This window comes from Microcaecilia unicolor, chromosome 5, assembly GCF_901765095.1.
Source record: "Microcaecilia unicolor chromosome 5, aMicUni1.1, whole genome shotgun sequence".
Classification (NCBI taxonomy): Eukaryota; Metazoa; Chordata; class Amphibia; order Gymnophiona; family Siphonopidae; genus Microcaecilia; species Microcaecilia unicolor.
This window is the reverse complement of record NC_044035.1, coordinates 176,757,980-176,781,933: the sequence shown is the minus strand read 5'-3', so window position 1 is coordinate 176,781,933 and position 23,954 is coordinate 176,757,980. Positions and strand designations below refer to the sequence as shown.

General features: G+C 48.4%; 1 pseudogene; it reads right to left on the bottom strand.

The window, feature by feature from the left end:
* LOC115470430 overlaps nt 1-23,954 on the bottom strand; it is an 87,551-nt pseudogene that overhangs the window by 31,754 nt on the left and 31,843 nt on the right.

The window sequence follows — 23,954 nt, the reverse complement described above, 5'->3', positions numbered from 1 at the left end:
GCGATGACCTTGTCTGAGAAGCCCTTCTTCCTCAGACGCTGCCGCTCAATAGCCAGGCCGTAAGACCAAAGGGAGAGGGATCCTCCATCACCACGGGACCCTGATGTAACAGGCCCTGCTCCACTGACAGCCGCAGAGGATCGTCGACTGAGAGCCTGATCAAGTCCGCATACCAGGGACGTCTGGGCCAATCCGGACCCACCAGGATTACCCTGCCGGGATGCTTTGCCACCCGGTCTAGCACCCTGCCCAACATGGGCCAGGGCGGGAACACATAGAGAAGCTCTTGTGTCGGCCACTGTTGGAGAAGAGCATCTACTCCCAGGGATCGAGGGTCCCGTCCTCTGCTGAAAAAGCGCGGCACTTGGCAATTGGCCGATGACGCCATCAGATCTAGGCTCGGCTGGCCCCAGCGCTTCGTGATGTCCAAGAACGCCTGAGCAGATAGTTGCCACTCTCCGGGCTCCAAGGTATGGCGACTGAGAAAGTCCGCCTTGACATTCATGACTCCGGCAATGTGGGCCGCTGAAAGCTGCTCCAGGTTCGCTTCCGCCCACTGGCAAAGACTCATAGCCTCCTTAGCTAGAGGGGCGCTCTTGGTACCTCCCTGGCGGTTGATATAGGCCACAGCCGTGGCATTGTCCGACAGGACCCGTACAGGCTACAACACCAGTACCGGGATGAACTCCAATAACACCAACCGAATGGCTCTGAGTTCCAGGAGGTTGATAGACCACTTGCCTCTGCAGGAGACTAGAGCCCCTGCGCTGTCCTTCCCAAGCAGTGGGCTCCCCAGCCCATCAAAGAGGCGTCTGTCGTGACGACAATCCACTCCGGGGTCACCAGAGGCAATCCTGCAGACAACTTGTCTGTCTGCGTCCACCAGCTCAGCGCCTTGCGCACTGCTGGGTCCACGGGAAGGCGCACAGCATAATCCTCCGACATCGGAGTCCAGCGCAGCAGCAGAGATAGCTGTAGTGGTCTCATATGAGCCCTGGCCCAGGGCACTACTTCCATCGTGGCCGTCATAGAGCCCAACAGCTGCACGTAGTCCCAAGCCCGAATAGGAGAGGCTACTAGGAACTAGTCCACCTGAGCCTGAAGCTTGACAATCCGATTGTCTGGCAGGAACATTCTGCCCACTTGGGTGTCGAATCGAACTCCCAGATACTCCAGGGACTGAGTCGGGCGCAGCAGGCTCTTCTTCCAGTTGATGATCCATCCCAGGGAGCTCACAAGAGCAACTACCCGGTCCATAGCTTTGCCGCACTCTGCATAAGAGGGGGCTCGGATCAACCAGTCGTCCAGATAAGGATGGACTTGTACTCCTTCCTTTAGCAGGAAGGCCGCTATGACCCCCATTACTTTGGAAAAGGTCCGCGGAGCAGTAGCCAACCCGAAAGGGAGGGCTCTGAACTGGAAGTGTCGTCTCAGGACTGTAAAACGCAGAAAGCGTTGGAGAGGAGGCCAGATGGGAATATGCAGGTACGCTTCCTTGATGTCCAAGGAAGCCAAGAACTCTCCTGCCTTCACTGCCGCTATAACAGAGCGGAGAGTCTCCATGCGAAAGTGCCTCACTTTCCAGGCCCGATTGACCCCTTTGAGGTCGAGGATAGGCCGGACAGAACCTCCTTTCTTTGGAACCACAAAGTAAATGGAGTAACGTCCCTTGCCAATCTGATTTTTTGGCACCGGAACGACCGCACCCAGGCGGATCAGGTTGTCCAAGGTCTGCTGCACTGCCACAGCTTGACCGGAGACTTGCAGGGAGAGAGTACAAACCCGTCTCTTAAGGGTTGGCAGAACTCTAGCTTGTAGCCGTCTCTGATGACTTCCAGCACCCACGCGTCTGAAGTTATAGTGGTCCACTCGCCCAGAAACGAGGACAGCCGTCCTCCAATCTGCACTGGGGCGTGGACCAAGGCCCCGTCATTGGGTACGAGACCCTGGGGGAGGACCGGAGGGAGCACCTCCGGGACGGCGGTCTCTGCGAAAGGAATGCTGCTTGGGGGAGAAATTCCTCTTGAAGGAAGAGGGGGCAGAGGAACCCGACTTGCCCGGGCGGTACCGACGGGCTTCCAGCAACCGTCCTCTGGAGGTACCGGGACGAGTACTAGCCCGAGCCCTGACCTCTGGTAATTTCTTGCCCTTAGACGTGCCGAGATCGGTCACGATTTTGTCCAGCTCGACCCCAAAGAGCAGCTTGCCTTTAAAAGGCAATCTAGCCAGGCGGGATTTAGAGGCGTGGTCAGCAGACCAATGTTTCAGCCAAAGCCACCGCCGCGCAGAGACTGTCTGAGCCATGCCTTTAGCTGAGGCTCTCAAGACATCATACAGCAAGTCTGCCAAATAGGCTAAGCCCGATTCCAGGGCCGGCCAATCAGCCCTCAAGGAAAGATCCGAGGGGGAAGCCCGCTGCACCATAGTCAGGCACGCCCTGGCCACATAGGAGCCGCAAACTGAGGCCTGCAAACTTAAAGCAGCTGCCTCAAAGGACGACCTTAAGGCCGCCTCCAATCTTCTGTCTTGGGCGTCCTTTAGGGCCGTGCCACCTTCCACCGGCAACGCCGTTTTCTTAGTCACCGCAGTGATTAAAGAATCCACGGTAGGCCACAGATAGGCCTCACGTTCACTCACAGCCAAAGGATAGCGGCGGGACATAGCCCTAGCCACTTTAAGGCTCGTTTCCGGGACATCCCATTGAGCCGCAATTAAGGTGTGCATGGCATCATGCACGTGGAAGGATCTAGGCGGGCGCTTCGTCCCCAGCATAATGGCAGAGCCAACAGGGGCTGAGGGAGAGACGTCCTCCGGAGAGGAAATCTTCAAAGTGTCCATGGCCTGTAAAAACAGGTTGGGCAAATCCTCTGGGCTAAAAAGCCGCGCTGCAGAGGGGTCATCCGCTCCATCCGAGCGGGGATCTATCTCCTCCAAGGAATCCGCAAAGGACCGTTGGGAGACCTCAGACACGCTGCCCTCATCTACATCGGAGGAGACAAAGTCCTCCAAGGCCTGGAAATCAACCCGAGGGCGTTTACCTCTGGGAACCTCAACCTCTTTATCAGAAGAGGGAGCAGGGGCAGCGTTTTGCATGAGGAAAGCCTGATGCAGCAGCAAAACAAACTCGGGGGAGAAACCCCCCAGACTGTGCACTTCCGCAGCCTGGGCAACAGCCCTAGACGCACTCTCAACCGGCGCTCGCAATAGCGGGGGAGAGACATGCTGCGCATCCAAAATGGCGTCCGGCGCGAAACTCCGCGAAGGAGCCGCGCGGGAAGAACGGCGCTTAACTTTAGCCGCTTGTGCCGTCGCCCAAATTAAGGGCGTTCATGGCATTAATGTCTCCAACCTCAAGGGCGGCCCACGAAGAAGCCGTCCGAGCCGCGTGGCCGGCCAAGATGGCGGAGGCGAGGAGCGGGGGATGGGCGTTTATGGCGGGAAAAAAACCGCCACGCCGGAGGAACGACCGGGACATTCATCAGTCACTAAACTGTCACCCATCAAGGGCGAATCAGGTTGTAAAACCCCCGCATCCCCTCTAGAAGCGCTCCAGCGATCCGGGGAGCGACCCTTTGCGCCCTCGCCCTCCGACGCCATATGCCACGAGGAGAAGAATCGGGGAACCCCCTGCCCGCTATAAAAAGGTAAAATTACCTGCTTGCCGCTCCGAGCTGTAACGAACTGGTGTCCCAGTGAGTAGCTGCAATGAACGTTTAAAGAAACGTCGAATTAAACGCCTTTAAAGACGTTTAAAATTTTTTTTTTTTTTTTTTAAACGGAGCCAGCGGGAGGGGGGAGAAAAGGAGGGACCTGGCACCACCAGGTTTGCACTTGCTCAAAAGAGCCCTCAACCCCAGGCCTCAACAAAACCTAAGGATTAGGCTTGGAGGCCTAGCCAGAGCTGCTGCTGTGTGTGACCACCACCTGCTGAGATAGAGAACATACTGAGGCGTTTCCAGCAGCACATGACCACATATAGGGAGGCAAAAGTTTGCTCTCTATCTCCACCTGCTGGTAGATGGACACAACCCACCAGTCTATGGATTGATCAGCTTGATGATATGGAAAAAATACTTGCAGCTGTGGTGTACATATGCAGTCTACACATTTAAACTGTTTTATTTTTAAACAGACAAGACTCAAAATTATCACACAGACTTCTGACCTGTTGTTTTTTTGCCTAGGGTGTGAGCCTGGAAATCAGGGATTCACCTCATTACCTATGGACTGATAATGGAAGGAGAAAAAGAAGAGTACCTGTGTCTCATCTGTGCTGTACCACCAAGCATCTTTTAGCTACCAACCAAAAATACTGAGTCCAAATAACCAGCTGGGAGAAGAGACCTTATACAGTTCCTGAACCAAAACACCACCACTTATTTCTTACTGGCCACCCATTCCCTCAAAAGTGGCAAGAACTAGCACTGCATGGCTCAACAACAGTAAGTGTATTATATCCTTGTAATATTTACTGCTAACATCTACAGATGTATAGTTGGAAGTATAAATATACTCTGGGGGAGACCTCCACAGTTCTCAAGAGAAGTGGAAGGAAGTGTCCGTGTATAAAGTTTTGGATGCCCTGAATTTAAACTGCCTCTTCCATAAATGTCACTGATTGTTTGACATCTGCTTATTTTTGAAGTAAACTGTTATTGTGGCTCAGAGCACATCAATCATGTGGTCTGCATTTATTTGAGATCTGAGTGACTGTGAACGAGTGGAGCACTGCCTTATTTGGCCCCTAAAAATAAAATATTGTGCTCCTGGCAAGCTCTCATGATCCACAGCACACACTAGGTGACCGCCCAGAGTGACCATAAAAGGCCAGGGCTTACAGATATAATTTTTCCATCTTACTTTTACACTTCTAGCATTCTTTGAAGGAAGGAATTCTAGTCTTGCTACACTGAAGAGGAACTAGTAAGCTGCCTGTTTATGAAGAATGAAAGAGACAATTGTTCATTGTTTTCACTGCTTACACTGAGACTGCAAGTGCCTGAATGCTTCTCAGCCCTAAAGACCTTGAAGAAGCAACAGTGTTGCAACCAATATGGAGCCTGCACTGTAAACAAGTTGTATCACTGTGTCTGTCTGTCATCATTGATGACACCATGCACCTGACTTGCTTGCGACTCTGGATTTCTGATTTCCTCAACTAGTATTTATTTAAGATATTTATACCAGGGGCGTAGCCAGACACCCAATTTTGGGTGGGCCTGGGCACAAGATGGGTGGGCAGAAGAACTCTGCCTTGACCCACAAGTGATTTGGTCTCTCCCTCTCTTACTGCATGCCATATGGTCTCTCAAATATCCCCCCTCCCCCGCATACCTTTTAAATAGTAGATTTTCACCGGCAGCAAGCAGCAACTAATACACACTGCTCATGTTGGCCCCACAACCTTCTCTCTGATGCAAGTTCTTGTTTCTGCATAGGCGGGAATACATCAGCGGGAAAGCTGTGGGGCCGGTGAAAGCAGTATCAGTTGCTGCTCACTGCAGGTGAAGATCTGCTATTTAAAAGATATGCAGGAGGTACAGTTGTTGGGCATTTTCGGCTGGTGGGGCTTGGGGATCCATGTCAGTCACATCATAGGTGTGCTGCTACTGGGTGGACCTGAGCTGAAAGTGGATGGGCCTAGGCCCACCCAGGCCCACCCTTGGCTACGCCACTGATTTATACCCCACATTATCCCAAAATGGCTCAGGAAAAATGTGGCTTACAAGCAATAAAAAGCATTGACTAACAATAAAGGTTAAGTTAACAGTAAGCACAGATTATTAAATCATGCCAAAAGACATAGATTATTACTATCACATAAATTAGTTACCTTACTTTCTAACTTTTCTTACTCTCTTACCTATCTATATGTTCCATCTTTGCTTATACCTTCACTATCAATTAAAACGTTCAATTACATATTATGTTGACATTGTAAGTAGTATATACTATGCCATACTTTGAATTGTGATTTAAATAATTTTACTGTTGTAATTGCTTATTGCTCATGTTTTATTTATTTTGCTGTACACCACCTTGAGTGAATTCCTTCAAAAAGGCAATAAATAAATAAATCAGAGAAGTGTTGAAGACAGATAATATCATTAACAGTTGAATCATATTTTGTTGTTATTAAAGCAGTACTCATCAAGAATGTTTTCAGCATTTTGCAGAAGGACAAATAGAGGCATATTTTCAAAGCACTTAGACTTACAAAGTTACATAGGAACCTATGGAATTTTGTAAGTCTAAGTGCTTTGAAAATGAGCCCCGCTGTTTATTGCTTGTAAGCCGTGGAGGGGAATTTTCGATGTGACGTTTAAGTCCGAGTTTGGACGTTTTGCACAAAATGTCCAAAATCCGACTATCTTTTTTTTTTTTTTCAAAAATACTGTTTCAAACAGGATTTTGTGTTTTGGACATTTTGTTTTTTTGTCTATTGAAAAAACAATAAACGAATAAGTGCAAAACGTAGAAAATCAAGCCACTGAGGAGGAGTCAGAATTTTTAGCAGACTGGTACTCCAGAGGAGAACAATGGAGCACCCTAGGGGTCACTTCTGTGCACTTCATAAAAATGCTCCCAGGTACACATATCGCCTTTACTTTCTTTTTTTTTTTTAATTTGTATTTATTTATTGGTTTTGTATAATAACAAATATGTTGCTTATCGAACAGTCATTCACTGATACAATCCAAAATATTCCCGTCCCCCTCCCTCTCCCCACCCCTCCCTCCCCAGCCGATTATACATTTAAGTTACATGTCATGTGGGTTAAGCTCCGATATTGAGTCCATAATTCTGAAGATTCATTATAACGTCCCAATCTTTTGTCCGTAAATTTCTCCATTTCACCAATCAAAGATAGCTTCAAGAGCCAGTCCTCTTCTGAGGGTGCCTCTAATTGTTTCCAATGCCTAGCTATGACAGTTTTTGCTGCTGCCAAACACATTCTTTTAAACCGGCTCTGCCATTTAGCTCCTCGTCTATTACCCAATCCAAGCAAACACCATTGAGGTTCACATGGGAAAGGCTTCCCCGTGTGGGCTGCTATCTTTGTAGCAACATTTCCCCAGAAGACCTGTATTTTGGCACAGGACCACCAAATGTGTAGATAGGTCCCCTCCTCATCTCCACATCTCCAACACCATTGTGATGTCCCTGGAAACATAACATGCAATCTGTGTGGGGTATAATACCATCGTGACAGGATTTTGAAAGCATTTTCCTTTATCAGCACACAGGTTGAGCCAAAATTGCCTTCCACTCGTGTGCTGTAAATTCCTTATGCAAATCCCGTTCCCACTGAAGCATATAAGGACATTTCTCAAAGGTCCTTCCCCTTAAAAATTTATACAATATAGAGATAGTACCTTTCATTTTCCCCAAGGAGCTCCACATGTTCTCTAGGCCCTCAAACTCCTCCGGGTCCGCCTTCAACCACCCTTGTGTTTGTATATAATGTTTAACTTGTATGTAGAAGAATTGTTCAGTATCTAAAATCCCATTTTGCTCTTTAAGCTCTGCAAAGGGAACCATTTGTCCATCATCCATTAGATCTCTAAAGCAAATTATCCCCTTCTCTGCCCATCTCCTTGCCACCGGATGACCCATCCCTATCTGAAACCCTGGTTCCCCCCCAATGTATGCGTAGGATGAGGTGAGCCTGGACTGCCACAGTTTGCTTCTAACCACTGCCCACAATATTAAGAGGTGTTGCACGAAAGGATTGGAAGTCAATGTTGTGTACATCCTACGTGGATAGGAGGCCCAAGTACTGATTTAGACATTGATTCGGCACCATAGATTGATCAAGTTGGGCCACCACTGAAAGCCTATCTTGGCTCCATGCGGAGATGAACTTTAATTGAGCAGCCCAGTAATACCATTTGAGGTTTGGAACCCCTCGTCCCCCCAAATCAACTGACTTCCATAACAACTTTCTGCTTTGCCTAGGCGCTTTGCCCTCCCAGATAAATCTCAAAAGAGCTCTCTGCAATTTCTCCAACTCTCCCTTAGGCACCAATATTGGTAATGTCTGAAAGAAGAATAGCACTCGAGGTAAAATATTCATTCGGACAACTGCTATACGCCCCCACCATGACAGCCATTTCCCCGTCCATGCTTCCATATCTGCTCGTACCTGTTGAAAAAGTGGTATATAGTTCAGATTAAATAATTGTGAGATCTCTATAGGTATCCTGACCCCCAGATATTTAATCTTATCGTGCCTTACACGGAATGGGTATGTTCTCATGAGCTCTTGCATCCAAGCCTGTGTAATGGAAACCCCCAACAACTCCGATTTGTCATAATTGATCTTAAAGCCCGACATGCGTCCATACTCTGCTAAAGCTACCATCAGGTTCGGAAGGGTCAATGCAGGACTTCCCACAAAAATAACACGTCGTCCGCAAATAATGCTAATTTGTGTTCTATAGTCCCAATTACTATCCCTTTTACATCCGCAGATTCTCGAATCTTCTGCGCTAACGGCTCTATATAGAGCGCGAAGAGCAGTGGAGACAATGGGCAGCCCTGGCGAGTTCCACGTTCTATCTGAAATGTCGACGTGTACCCACCATTGATTTTTAATCGAGCTATTGGCCTTTCATATAACCTATGGAGCCATCCCAGTAGACCAGTCCCAACTCCCATATGTTCCATAACTTCCCATAGATAGGGCCACTCCACCCTATCAAATGCCTTTTCTGCATCTGTACTTAGCAAAGTGACCGGCACATCTTGTCTCTTAGCCTCCCATATAACATGCAGTGTACGACGTACATTATCTGCTACCTGCCGGCCCTTAACAAACCCAGATTGGTCAGTATGTACTAATTTGGTAGGATTGCACCTAGCCGGTCTGCCAACACTTTTGATAATATTTTTATATCTAGATTGATCAGCGAGATTGGTCTATAGGACCTACATATAGCTGGGCCCCTTCCTGGCTTTAAAAGCAGAGATATTCCCGCCTCATGCATACTAATGGGCAATGACTGACCCTCAAAACAGGCATTACCCACTCTCATCAACAAAGGTCCCACTTCCCCCGCAAAAAGTTTGTAAAATCTGGCGGAGTAGCCATCCATTCCCGGGGCCTTTCCTCCCTTAAGATTCTTAATGACTCCTGTGATTTCATCAAGACGAAATGGAGCTTCCAGCTTACGGCTCTCCTCGCTAGTCAGTTTGGACAGCCCAAGTCCCTCAAAACTCTGCCCGCACCTCAGCAGCTTCCAACCCTATTTCTCTTTTGTAGAGCTCTTATAAAAAGTTAAAAATTGAGTTCTAATTTCGTCATCCCTGTAATATAGCTGATCCCCTGGCCTTTAATTTTGTAATGGTATGATTTCTCTGCCTAGCCTTAAGGCAATTGGCCAGCATTTTCCCTGACTTATTACTATATTCATAAAATTTATGTTGGAGGAGCTTCCTCATAAATTCCACCCGCACTATTTGTAGCTTTTCTAGTTCCATCCGGCACCTCTGAGCTCTTGCCAAGTCTTTTGCCAAACCCCCCGCCTGGTGTTGTCTTTCCAGATGAACCAGTCTGGATCTCAAATTGAGTTCCGCTGCTTCTCTGGCGCGCTTTTTACGAGCCCCCACTTTATGAGATGCCCTCTAACCACCACCTTCAATGCATCCCAGAGCGTCCCATCTGAAACCTCCCCCGTGTCATTGCTTATGCAGTAAGACTGGATCACTTACGAATATCTGCACAAATTTTGTGGTCTCCCAGTAATGACTCGTTTAATCTCCAGAAGAGGAGCCGATCTTCCTCCCTCCACCCCTTCAGTTCAAGTTCTACTGGAGCATGGTCTGAAATACTAATGGGGCCAATCTCAGAATCTAACACACTATCCCAGAGTGTGCGACTGCCACCAAATCATATCTATTCTAGTATATGTAGTTTGTGAATGAGAAAAAATGTATATGTCTTTTGGCCTGGGTGTCTGAGCCTCCAAACTTCAACTAAATCTAACTGTGAAGTCAATTGTTTTAGTTTTTTACTGTGGGTCACATTTATGCTGCCTCCTCCTCTAGAATGGTCCATTGGTGACATATATGTGTTAAAATCACCCTCCTAAAATCATATGACCTTGTTGGAATTGGGAAAGTTCCTCTGTCATTTTATCGAAAAAGTCCCCCTGCCCCACATTCGGAGCATATACATTCACAATAGTCACAGGTTTGCCATATATAAGTCCCTTTACCGCCAACATCTGCCTAGGACATCTTTATAAATATCATCAATTATAAATGGTATACCTTTCCGAACATAGATTACAAGCCCTCCCACTTTTCCTCCTCTTTTATCAAAATGAGCTATCCAATCAGCAAAAGATTTGTGCTTGAGCAAATGAGCATCACCACTCCTAATATGTGTTTCCTGTAGCATTACTATATCCCAATGAAGCCGTTGCACCTCCCGAATACAAGACTGCGCTTTGATGGGGAGTTCAACCCACTGACATTCCATGTACCCACTTTTAACCCCTGACCCCCCTCCCCCTCCCCTCCCCCCCCCCCCTGAAATAGCTGGTTAGAAAACCTGCCAGCAGGTGGTTCTGAGGAAGTAACTCTCGCCAGAGCAGACTATTATTAAGCTTCGTATGAAAACCCCCCAACTTGCAATACACTGTTTCAATCCTTATCCCTCTCTCTAATCTTGTCTTAATATTATTGCTAGCCAACATAAACATATGTATAACAACATTTCAGGAGCGACATGAAACTGTCACCTAAAATAGACATGTTCAACCAACTGATTATATAATTAACACTGTATGGTATGCATCCAGTTCTCACTATCGTGTGTTCAGGTCCCACTCTTCTTTGGAGATCCTCGAGGACTTGTTTCCTTTCTGGATCCCACTCTCTGCCATGTGGATGCCATGCGTGACTGATTCGCATTTGTAGAGGTTGATCCAGAAGCTTCTGGTGGCAAATCCTTACAGCCCAGATCTTTCAATATAGTCCACGCCTCTCCTAGCCGTGACACCCTCCGGGATTGACCTCCAACTGTAAATTGTAATCCAAAGGGAAATGTCCATCTATATCTAATGTTGGAGTGTTGAAGATATTGAGTAAGATCTTTAAATGATCTTCTACGTTGTAGGGTGCCTAATGCCAGATCTTGAAATATCGTAATTTTCTGGTTTTCCCAGAGGACATCACCCTTAGCTCTTGCTTTTCTCCAGATCATGTCTTGGACTGTATAACTTGAAAAACAGACGATTATATCTCGAGGTTGAGAGGACCTCCTGGGTCCCAGGCTTCTATGTACTCTGTCAAATTGGACTGCAGGATCTCCTTGTTCCTGCTGGATCTCTGCAGTCTCTCCCAGAATAAGAGCACATATTTCTCTAATGATTTTAGCACAATCCATATTTTGATCAGTATCTGGTATGCCTTTAAATCTGAGGTTACTTCGCCGTGATTTTCAGTACTGTAGAATGGTCTAATCCAGATTGAGAACTATGTAAAATGGAGAAGGTATGAAAGTACTCCACAAGTTAATATGCAAATATTCCTTCAGCCATTTTGACAAGCAGATGAATTGAGGCAATCGTTCTGTAATTAGAGACCACACTCTTGCTGATCTGAATGTTTTTTTGGGATAGGTTTTGTGGGATAGTACAGCCAATTAGAGAGACTACTTCCAGAATCTACTATTATACTTATTTCTATAACTCTACTAGACATATGCAGTGTTATGCACAAACACACAAGAGATGGTTCCTGCTCCAGAATCCTGATGTTTGCATGCAGGACTGTAAGTTCTATGAAAAAGTCAAAAGACTGCTTTAACAAAAGACATTTTTCCCAACATTACTCTTACAGAAAACACCCTAAAATTTGTTACAAGCACTATCTGTGTTTTGTGGACAACTACCCCCTTCATATGGAACAGGAGCCGTATTTTAAGCTCTCCCACCACTCAATGTCCCAAGGAATGAGCTTGGCATAATAAATAATCCCTGACTGATCTTAGAGCTGCTGCTGTTTCCTAGAACCTGGACTACTGAAATTCATAGTAAACATACATAGTAAACATAGTAGATGATGGCAGAAAAAGACCTGCACGGTCCATCCAGTCTGCCCAAGAAGATAAATTCATATGTGCTACTTTTTTATTTGTACTGTCCTCTTCAGTGCACAGACCGTATAAGTCTGCCCAGCACCATCCCCGCCTCCCAACTACCAGTCCCGCCTCCCACCACCAGCTCTGGCACAGACCGTATAAGTCTGCCCAGCACTAGCCCCGCCTCCCAACCACCAGTTCTGCCACGCATTCTAGGCTAAGCTCCTGAGGATCCCTTCCTTCTGCACAGGATTCCTTTATGTTTATCCCACGCATGTTTGAATTCCGTTACCGTTTTCATCTTCACCACCTCCCGCGGGACGGCATTCCAAGCATCCACCACCCTCTCCGTGAAAAATACTTCCTGACATTCTTCTGAGTCTGCCCCCTTCAATCTCATTTCATGCCCTCTCGTTCTACCGCCTTCCCATCTCCGGGAAAAGGTTTATTTGCGGATTAATCCTTTCAAATATTTGAACGTCTGTATCATATCACCCCTGTTTCTTCTTTTCTCCAGGGTATACATGTTCAGGTCTGCAAGTCTCTCCTCATAAGTCTTGTAACGCAAATCCCATACCATCCTCATAGCTTTCTTTGCACCGCTTCAATTCTTTTTACATCCTTAGCAAGATACGGCCTCCAAAACTGAACACAATATTCCAGGTGGGCCTCACCAACGACTTGTACAGGGGCATCAACACCTCTTTTCTTCTGCTGGTCACACTTCTCTCTATACAGCCTAGTAACCTTCTAGCTACAGCCACCGCTTTGTTACACTGTTTCATCGCCTTCAGATCCTCAGATACTATGACCCCAAGATCCCTCTCCCCATCCGTACCTAGCAGACTCTCACCGCCTAACACATACGCCTCTCTTGGATTTCTACTCCTAAGTGCTCACTTTGCATTTCTTCGCATTGAATTTTAATTGCCAAACCTTAGACCATTCTTCTAGCTTTTTCAGATCCTTTTTCATGTTTTCCACTCCCTCCGGGGTGTCCACTGTGTTACAAATCTTAGTATCATCCGCAAATAGGCAAACTTTACCTTCTAACCCTTCGGCAATGTCACTCACCTAATATATTGAACAGAATCGGCCCCAGCACCGATCCCTGAGGCACTCCACTACTCACCTTTCCCTCCTTCGAGTGAACTCCATTCACCACCACCCTCTGGCGCCTGTCCGTCAACCAGTTCCTAATCCAGTTCACCACTTTGGGTCCTATCTTCAGCCCATCTAGTTTATTTAAGAGCCTCCTGTGGGGAACCGTGTCAAAAGCCTTGCTGGAATCTAAGTAGATTACGTCTATAGCACATCCACGGTTCAATTCTGCAGTCACCCAATCAAAGAATTCAATGAGATTCGTTTGGCACGATTTCCCTTTGGTAAAACCATGTTGTCCTCGGATCTTACAACTCATTTCTTCCAGGAATTCACTATCCTTTCCTTCAGCATCGCTTCCATTACTTTTCCAGTAATCGAAGTGAGGCTTACCGGCCTGTAGTTTCCAGCTTCTTCCCTATCATCGCTTTTGTGAAGAGGGACCACCTCCGCCGTTCTCCAATCCCTCGGAACCTCTCCCATTTCTAAGGATTTATTAAACAAATCTTTAAGAGGACCCGCCAGAACCTCTCTGAGCTCCCTCAATATCCTGGGGTGGATCCCATCCGGTCCCATGGGCTTTGTCCACCTTTAGTTTTTCTAGCTGTTGATACACAGTCTCTTCCGTGAACGGTGCTATATCCACTCCATTCTCAAATGAACTTTTGCCAGTCCATCGTGGTCCTTCTCCTGGATTTTCTTCAGTAAAAACAGAACTAAAGTATCTATTTAGCAAATTGCTCTTTTCTTCATCATTATCTACATAGCGGTTTGCAGTATCTTTTAGTCATTCTCCTTTCACTAATATACCTGAAGAAATTTTTGTCACCCCTCCTTACCTTTCTAGGCCATTTGTTCTTCCACTTTCGCTTTCGCCAGACGTACCTCTCTCTTGGCTTCTTTCAGTTTCCTCCGGTATTCCTCCCCGTGTTCCTCGTCTTGAGTTTTTTTGTATTTCTGGAAACGCGAACTCTTTAGCCTTTATTTTCTCAGCCACTTGCTGGAGAACCATAGCGGTTTCCTTTTTTCCTCTTGCTTTTATTTACTTTCCTTACATAAAGGTTTGTGGCCCTATTTATAGCTTCTTTCAGCCTGAAACAACTGTCCTTCCACTTCTCGTATGTCCTCCCAGCCCATCAGCTCCTTCCTAAGTATTCCATTTTACTAACTCAGCATGCTTGAAATCCAGGACTTTGAGTTTTGAGTGGCCACCCTCCTCTTCAGCCGTCATATCAAACCAAACCGTTTGATGGTCACTGCCACCCAGGTGGGCACCCACTCGGACATTTGACATGCTATCTGCATTTGTGAGCACCAGATCCAGTGTCGCTCCCTCCCTCTTGGGTTCCATGACCATTTGTCTGAGCAGAGCACTTCGGAAATCATCCACAATCTCTCTACTTCTTTCCGATTCCGCAGATGGAACCTTCCAATCTACATCTGGCAGATTGTAATCTCCCAGCAACAGCACCTCTCTCTTCTTTCCCAACTTTTGAATATCTGCGATCAGGTCTCTATCTAATTCTTCCAATTGTGTTGGAGGCTGTAGACAACACCCACGTGGACAGAGGTTCTATCATCTCTTTTAAGGTGATCCATATTGCTTGTTCCTTACCCAGGTCCCTGTCATTTCGGTTGCTGTGATATCATTTCTCACATATAGAGCTAACTTCTCCACCTTTACGACCTCTCTATCCTTCCTAAATAGATTATAGCCTGGTATGTTTGCATCCCATTCATGGGAACCATTGAGCCATGTCTCTGTGATTGCAACAACGTCTAAGTCTGCCTCCAACATCAGGGCTTGAATGTCATGAACTTTGTTGCCAAGACTGCGAGCATTGTGGTCATCACTTTCCATTTACATTTCCTGGTATGTGTTTCAAACATTTGATATTTTGGTGTGTTTTTTGTCTTTGGGTCCCTCCATATCTTTTTGTTCCACCTTAATTTCTTTTGTTTTTGCTGTTTCTTCTGGCTCAGTTCTATTTTTAGGAACCTCACAGAGCTCTAATGGAGCAAAAGAATTCTGTAGGGGTAACACTTGTGAGGGTGTATGCCTCTGTGTCACATGACGAAGTCTGCCTGAGCCTTACTGTGAACCATCTATTCTTAGGTGGTTTATCCTTTGAGGCAGTGGTGTGAATTTCGTTTGATTTTGTGCAGTCTTAGAAGTTGCTTTAAGTGCATCTAATTCCTGCTTTAATTTACTGAGCTCTTGTTTAAACTAGCGAGCTGATTACAGATAGGACAAGCTTTAAGTTTCCAGATGATTGGCCTTGAAACTAAAGCTCCACAATTATTCAGAGAATAAAAGTCATCTTGATTTGTTGAATGGGTATGAGTAGGTATTGTATGATGGGGCTTGACAGTGTACAAGATTAACTTTACTCCTCAGCAATTTGAGACAGTTGTAATTCGGGTGGAGTTAAGTTGTGATAAGTAGTATAGTTAGAATAGGGATTTAGGAAGTGTCAGTCTTAGGGTGGGTGGGTGGGTATAAAGCAAATGCTACATACCTGTAGAAGGTATTCTCCGAGGACAGCAGGCTGATTGTTCTCACTGATGGGTGACGTCCACGGCAGCCCCTCCAATTGGAATCTTCACTAGCAAGTCCTTTGCTAGCCCTCGCGCGCACCGTGCATGCGCAGCCGTCTTCCCCCGCCCGAAACGCTCGAGCCGGCCAGTTCAGATGTAGCAAGACAAAGGACAAGGGAAGACACAACTCCAACGGGGAGGCGGGCGGGTTGTGAGAACAATCAGCCTGCTGTTCTCAGATGAATACCTTCTACAGGTAGGTAGCATTCGCTTTCTCCGAGGACAAGCAGGCTGCTTGTTCTCACTGATGGGGTATCCCTAGCCCCCAGGCTCACTCAAAACAACAAACCATGGTCAATTGGGGCCTCGCAACGGCGAGGACATAACTGAGATTGACCTAAAAAATTTACCAACTAACTGAGAGTGCAGCCTGGAACAGAACAAACAGGGCCCTCGGGGGTGGAGTTGGATCCTAAAGCCCAAACAGGTTCTGAAGAACTGACTGCCCAAACCGACTGTCGCGTCGGGTATCCTGCTGCAGGCAGTAATGAGATGTGAATGTGTGGACAGATGACCACGTCGCAGCTTTGCAAATTTCTTCAATGGAGGCTGACTTCAAGTGGGCTACCGACGCAGCCATGGCTCTAACATTATGAGCCGTGACATGACCCTCAAGAGCCAGCCCCGCCTGGGCGTAAGTGAAGGAAATGCAATCTGCTAGCCAATTGGATATGGTGCGTTTCCCCACAGCCACTCCCCTCCTATTGGGATCAAAAGAAACAAACAATTGGGCGGACTGTCTGTTGGGCTGCGTCCGCTCCAGATAGAAGGCCAATGCTCTCTTGCAGTCCAATGTGTGCAGCTGACGTTCAGCAGGGCAGGAATGAGGACGGAAAGAATGTTGGCAAGACAATTGACTGGTTCAGATGGAACTCCGACACGACCTTTGGCAAGAACTTAGGGTGAGTGCGGAGGACTACTCTGTTATGATGAAATTTGGTGTAAGGGGCCTGGGCTACCAGGGCCTGAAGCTCACTGACTCTACGAGCTGAAGTTACTGCCACCAAGAAAATGACCTTCCAGGTCAAGTACTTCAGATGGCAGGAGTTCAGTGGCTCAAAAGGAGGTTTCATCAGCTGGGTGAGAACGACATTGAGATCCCATGACACTGTAGGAGGCTTGACAGGGGGCTTTGACAAAAGCAAACCTCTCATGAAGCGAACAACTAAAGGCTGTCCCAAGATCGGCTTACCTTCCACATGGTAATGGTATGCACTGATTGCACTAAGGTGAACCCTTACAGAGTTGTCTTGAGGCCAGACTCAGACAAGTGCAGAAGGTATTCAAGCAGGGTCTGTGTAGGGCAAGAGCGAGGATCTAGGGCCTTGCTGTCACACCAGACGGCAAACCTCCTCCATAGAAAGAAGTAACTCCTCTTAGTGGAATCTTTCCTGGAAGCAAGCAAGACACGGGAGACACCCTCTGACAGACCCAAAGAGGCAAAGTCTACGCTCTCAACATCCAGGCCGTGAGAGCCAGGGACTGGAGGCCGGGATGCAGAAGAGCCCCTTCATCCTGCGTGATGAGGGTCGGAAAACACTCCAATCTCCACGGTTCTTCGGAGGATAACTCCAGAAGAAGAGGGAACCAGATCTGACGCGGCCAAAAGGGAGCAATCAGAATCATGGTGCCTCGGTCTTGCTTGAGTTTCAACAAAGTCTTCCCACCAGAGGAATGGGAGGATAAGCATACAGCAGGCCTCCCCCCAATGCAGGAGGAAGGCATCCGATGCCAGTCTGCCGTGGGCCTGAAGCCTGGAACAGAACTGAGGGACTTTGTGGTTTGCTCGAGATGCGAAGAGATCCACCAAGGGGGTGCCCCACGCTTGGAAGATCTGGCGCACCACTCGGGAATTGAGCGACCACTCGTGAGGTTGCATAATCCTGCTCAACCTGTCGGCCAGACTGTTGTTTATGCCTGCCAGATATGTGGCTTGGAGCACCATGCCGTGACGGCGAGCCCAGAGCCACATGCTGACGGCTTCCTGACACAGGGGGCGAGATCCGGTGCCCCCTGCTTGTTGACGTAGTACATGGCAACCTGGTTGTCTGTCTGAATTTGGATAATTTGGTGGGACAGCCGATCTCTGAAAGCCTCAGAGCGTTCCAGATCGCTCGCAACTCCAGGAGATTGATCTGTAGATCGCGTTCCTGGAGGGACCAGCTTCCTTGGGTGTGAAGCCCATCGACATGAGCTCCCCATCCCAGGAGAGACGCATCCGTGGTCAGCACTTTTTGTGGCTGAGGAATTTGGAAAGGACGTCCCAGAGTCAAATTGGAGCAAATCGTCCACCAATACAGGGATTCGAGAAAACTCGTGGACAGGTGGATCACGTCTTCTAGATCCCCAGCAGCCTGAAACCACTGGGAAGCTAGGGTCCATTGAGCAGATCTCATGTGAAGGCGGGCCATGGGAGTCACATGAACTGTGGAAGCCATGTGGCCCAGCAATCTCAACATCTGCCGAGCTGTGATCTGCTGGGACGCTCGCACCCGCGAGACGAGGGACAACAAGTTGTTGGCCCTCGCCTCTGGGAGATAGGCGCGAGCCGTCCGAGAATCCAGCAGAGCTCCTATGAATTCGAGTCTCTGCCGGGAGAAGATGGGACTTTGGGTAATTTATCACAAACCCCAGTAGCTCCAGGAGGCGAATAGTCATCTGCATGGACTGCAGGGCTCCTGCCTCGGACGTGTTCTTCACCAGCCAATCGTCGAGATATGGGAACACGTGCACCCCCAGCCTGCGAAGTGCTGCTGCTACTACAGCCAAGCACTTTGTGAACACCCTGGGCGCAGAGGCGAGCCCAAAGGGTAGCACACAGTACTGGAAGTGACGTGTGCCCAGCTGAAATCGCAGATACTGTCTGTGAGCTGGCAGTATCGGGATGTGTGTGTAGGCATCCTTCAAGTCCAGAGAGCATAGCCAATCGTTTTCCTGAATCATGGGAAGTAGGGTGCCCAGGGAAAGCATCCTGAACTTTTCTTTGACCAGATATTTGTTCAGGGCCCTTAGGTCTAGGATGGGACGCATCCCCCCTGTTTTCTTTTCCACAAGGAAGTACCTGGAATAGAATCCCAGCCCTTCTTGCCCGGATGGCACGGGCTCGACCGCATTGGCGCTGAGAAGGGCGGAGAGTTCCTCTGCAAGTACCTGCTTGTGCTGGAAGCTGTAAGACTGAGCTCCCGGTGGACAATTTGGAGGTTTTGAGGCCAAATTGAGGGTGTATCCTTGCCGGACTATTTGGAGAACCCACTGATCGGAGGTTATGAGAGGCCACCTTTGGTGAAAAGCTTTCAACCTCCCTCCGACTGGCAGGTCGCCCGGCACTGACACTTGGATGGCGGCTATGCTCTGCTGGAGCCAGTCAAAAGCTCGCTCCTTGCTTTTGCTGGGGAGCCAAGGGGCCTTGCTGAGTCGCACGCTGCTGACGAGAGCGAGCGCGCTGGGGCTTAGCCTGGGCCGCAGGCTGTCGAGAAGGAGGGTTGTACCTACGCTTGCCAGAAGAGTAGGGAACAGTCTTCCTTCCCCCGAAAAATCGTCTACCTGTAGAGGTAGAAGCTGAAGGCTGCCGGCGGGAGAACTTGTCGAATGCGGTGTCCCGCTGGTGGAGCTGCTCTACCACCTGTTCGACTTTCTCTCCAAAAATATTATCCGCACGGCAAGGCGAGTCCGCAATCCGCTGCTGGATTCTATTCTCCAGGTCGGAGGCACGCAGCCATGAGAGCCTGCGCATCACCACACCTTGAGCAGCGGCCCTGGACGCAACATCAAAGGTGTCATACACCCTCTGGCCAGGAATTTTCTGCACGCCTTCAGCTGCCTGACCACCTCCTGAAAAGGCTTGGCTTGCTCAGGGGGAGAGCATCAACCAAGCCCGCCAACTGCCGCACATTGTTCCGCATGTGTATGCTCGTGTAGAGCTGGTAAGACTGAATTTTGGCCACGAGCATAGAAGAATGGTAGGCCTTCCTCCAAAGGAGTCTAAGGTTCTAGAGTCCTTGCCCGGGGGCGCCGAAGCATGCTCCTAGACTCTTAGCCTTCTTTAGGGCCAGATCCACAACTCCAGAATCATGAGGCAACTGGGTGCGCATCAGTATCTGGGTCCCCATGGATCCGTTACTGGGACTCGATCTTCTTGGGGATGTGGGGATTAGTTAAAGGCTTGGTCCAGTCGCCAGCAATGTCTTTTTGAGGACCATTGGTCAGGGGAACAGTGGACGCTTCTTAGGTGGAGAAGGATAGTCCAGGAGCTCAAACATTTCAGCCCTGGGCTCGTCCTCCACAACACCACCGGGAAGGGGGATGCCGTAGACATCTCCCGGACAAAGGAAGCGAAAGACAGACTCTCAGGAGGGGAAAGCTGTCTTTCAGGAGAGGGAGTGGGATCGGAAGGAAGACCCTCAGACTCCTCGTCAGAGAAATATCTGGGTTCTTCTTCCTCTTCCCACGAGGCCTCACCCTCGGTGTCAGACACAGTTCACGGACCTGTGTCTGCACCCGTGCCCGACTCGACTGCCGTGGAGCCACGTCCACGATGGGGGCGTCGAGAGGTAGACTCCCTCGCCCGCATCGCGAAGCTCCTCCGCCGACGTAGTCGGGGAGCCTTCCTGGAGGCGATGGCAGCCGGTACCCGCACGCGGCACCGACGCCGGAGACCTCACCTCGGGCGATGGGCCAGCCGGTGCCACGCTCGACGGTACCGTGGCGCAAGCACCGCCGGTACCGGAGGGGTAGGCGCAGCAGCTCTCCCAGAATCTCTAGGAGAACGCCCGGAGGCTCTCGTTCAGAGCGGCTGCAGAGAAAGGCATGGAGGTCGATGCAGGCCGTACGACGTCAGAACCTGTTCCGGGCGTGGAGGCTGTTCTCGGGCTGTCCAGAGTGGAGCGCATCGACACCCTCCTGAACAGAGGGTGAGCGGTCCTCTCGGGTGCCGATGCCTGCTGGGTGCCGGACCCCTCGGCGACCCAGAGCTCTCGTAACGACACGGGAAGGGGACCGGTGACGATGCTTCTTCGACTTCTTGGAACGAAGCATGTCTCCGGAGCTTCCCCTGGTACCGACGAGGAGGACCGATGTCTCGGCGCCGATGCAGAGGTCCGATGCCTCGATGCACTGGCAGCCGAGGATGAAGCTCTGGACGCTGAAGACGCCGATGCACACGATACCCCCGGTGCCGATGCCGACGAAGAGCCCGAGAACAAAACGTTCCACTGGGCCAATCTCGCTACCTGAGTCCGCCTTTGCAAAAGGGAACACAGACTACAGGCCTGAGGGCGGGCTCGGCCCCCAGACACTGAAAGACACGACGCGTGCCTGTCAGTGAGCGAGATTACCGGCGCAACTGGGTGCACTTCTTGAAGCCGCTGGATAGGCTTCGATGTCATGGGCGGAAAAATCACGCCGGCGAAATCAAATCCGAAATGACGAAAGTGAGCACCAAACCTTTGAGGGAGAAAAATCTCGACCGAGGCCGAAAAGAGGCCTACCCCGACGACGAAAGAAAACTTACCGGGCAAAGTCTGAAATACGGGAAGGGGCAAAACGAAACCCGAGGGGGCTTCCGGAGCACTTCCCGAACAAATTTTTTAAAGATTTTCCGAAGAAAAAAACACGTTCAAAGAGAAAAGGACGCGCGAGGTCGACTTTCCGGGGCTCGACACGGTGAAAACCACAAACCGTACCGATGTGCGGACGAAAGAAGACTGGCCGGCTCGAGCCGGTTTTCGGGCGGGAAGACGGCCGCGCATGCGCCTCGGGCAGGCGCGAGGGCTAGCAAAGGACTTGCTAGTGAAGATTCCGATTGGAGGGGCTGCCGTGGACTTCACCCATCAGTGAGAACAAGGCAGCCTGCTTGTCCTCGGAGAAACCGAAACTTGTGGAATGTGGTTTACTGTAAAACCTATCTTAGGCCTTGTATTAAGCCTCTTTTCTACAAAGCTGATTGGGACAAGGGGAACAACAAGGATAGTAGTAGAGATGTTGCAAAAAAAACCACAATCTAGGGTAGGAAAAGCCACAAATATAGCCAGTACAAGCCTTATCTGAGTTTCTCCCAGCCAGAGACCAGCAACACAGCTCTCCACAGAAACACACTTGTGCTTTTAAAATGGCTGCAGAAAAAAGCCAGGTGAGCTGAGATGGATGGGGTGGGGGAAGGAAGGAGCTCAGAAACTTGGCAAAAGAAAGATTTCTAATACTTGCTGGCAGCTTGAAATCAGAAATCTAGTTTTCAGATTCACAGATATCAATAAACCAGTTTGAAACACAAACAGTTGAAACACAGTCAGATTATACAATCAGATCAACATGTTTTTTTTTTTTTTTAAATCTTTTCAGGAAAATATATTTTCAGGGACAATGCTATTCCTTTAGCATTGCAGAGTGCAAGCCGACCTGATGACATATCATCTCTCTACATAGTACAGGTAGTATACAATAGTAACCAGCTTCACAAGAGTTGTTCAAATGGCCTCTAGGTAACTAATTATAGGGAGTATCTGAGCAGAGAAATCTACCTTCATTATTATGCTCGAATTGGGAGCAGCAGAAGAGACCTCCTTCAACCTCCTCATTTCTCTGCGGGCTTCCCTCGGGTGGCTTCCAAACAATAAGTGCAGTTGCCACCATCTCCTTTAGCAGATTCAGATCCAGTTACCCACTTTCTGGAGCTCTTCCTGACACAGACATTCCCAGGCTATGACTTCCTTACTGTTGGCTGTGGGAGATAGTATAGAACCAACTCCAACAGCTATATTGAGAAATTCACGTCAGAGGGGACCAAAGAATGCACTGTGTCAATCCCAGAAGACACCGATTAGAAGAGCTACTCTTGTAAGGCCTGCCACTTGATTGCCTTCTCTAGCAAAGGAAACGATTCCTGCATTTTCAGACAAAATACTCGCAAAACAATCCAGGTCTGCTGCCACTACTACTACTTAACATTTCTAAGCTCTACTAGGGTTACGCAGCGCTGTACAGTTTAACATAGAAGGACAGTACCTGCTCAAGGAGCTTACCATCTAAAGGACAAATGTACAGGTCAGTCAAATAGGCACAAGGGAGGTACAGACTCTGGAGAAAAGGTTTTGAGCCTTTTTTTCATTATACCATCATAGGTGTATTACAAAGAAAAACGAAACTCAACAGAGGGAGGGGGGAAAAAAAAAAAGAGCACTGACTTCCAAACAAAGCACAGGATCTTTCACCGGACCTAACTCACATTCTCCAAAAGAAAGTGATTGATAAAATACAATTAAAACAGTACTGCTTCTTGTGTTATTTGTGAAAGGTACTGTTTACTAAACAAAGAGCAATACTAAAAGTACCTCTGTGGATTGCAGTAGGTTTTGATATACAGAAAATTATTACATGGACATATATCAAGTGATTATTACAATAAATCAGGCAGCACTGAAGGTTTAGGGCTGGCAATGGGTACACATTGGCATTACCATAGTATGTCAACAGGTTATATGAGAGTAATTTGTAAGGTCTTTGAAACACATGAGGGCAGAAGTCTCTAGTTTTGCAACTAGTACCAGCTTACCTGTTGGCAGAGATACTCTGAGAACTTGCTCAGCCCCTCCTCATGCAGCCGAGTAAAGGAAAGATCTTGAAGAAGCGTTCCACCTGCGGCAAGTCCCCCTCCTTGGTGGCCACACTGAATTTTTCAGCAACAATGACCTTCAGGCGCTGCTTCCGCATCCTGCAGGAGATTCAGGTTGGCATCGATGATGCTACCTGGCACAGCCAAAGAGAACAAAAGGTGAGAAAATTCAGCTAGCCAGAACCACCTATCTGCAGATAGGCATCTTGATAATGAAACAGTAGCGTGTACTGTAAAATTATAGCTCAAGGTATTCTGGATAGGTAAGCTTCCTTTCTCTCAAGCTGCCATGCCATATGGAACCTGCAGTTACATCACTCCTGGCATGTTAATGGGCAAGGCCTGAAGCCGCAGAACCAGAGTGATTATTTATGGCTTTTCTCTCAAGCCCCTTCCCCCTCCCCATTCTGTCTCTACTATACTGAGAAACTCCCCACCAAAGCCCCAGTAGTCCCTTTTTTTTTCCCTGCATATAGAGCAATCTTCTCAATGCACATATTTCTGGCTTACATTCTTAGCCCTGCACAAAGTGTAATGTACATATCATCACAATTTTAG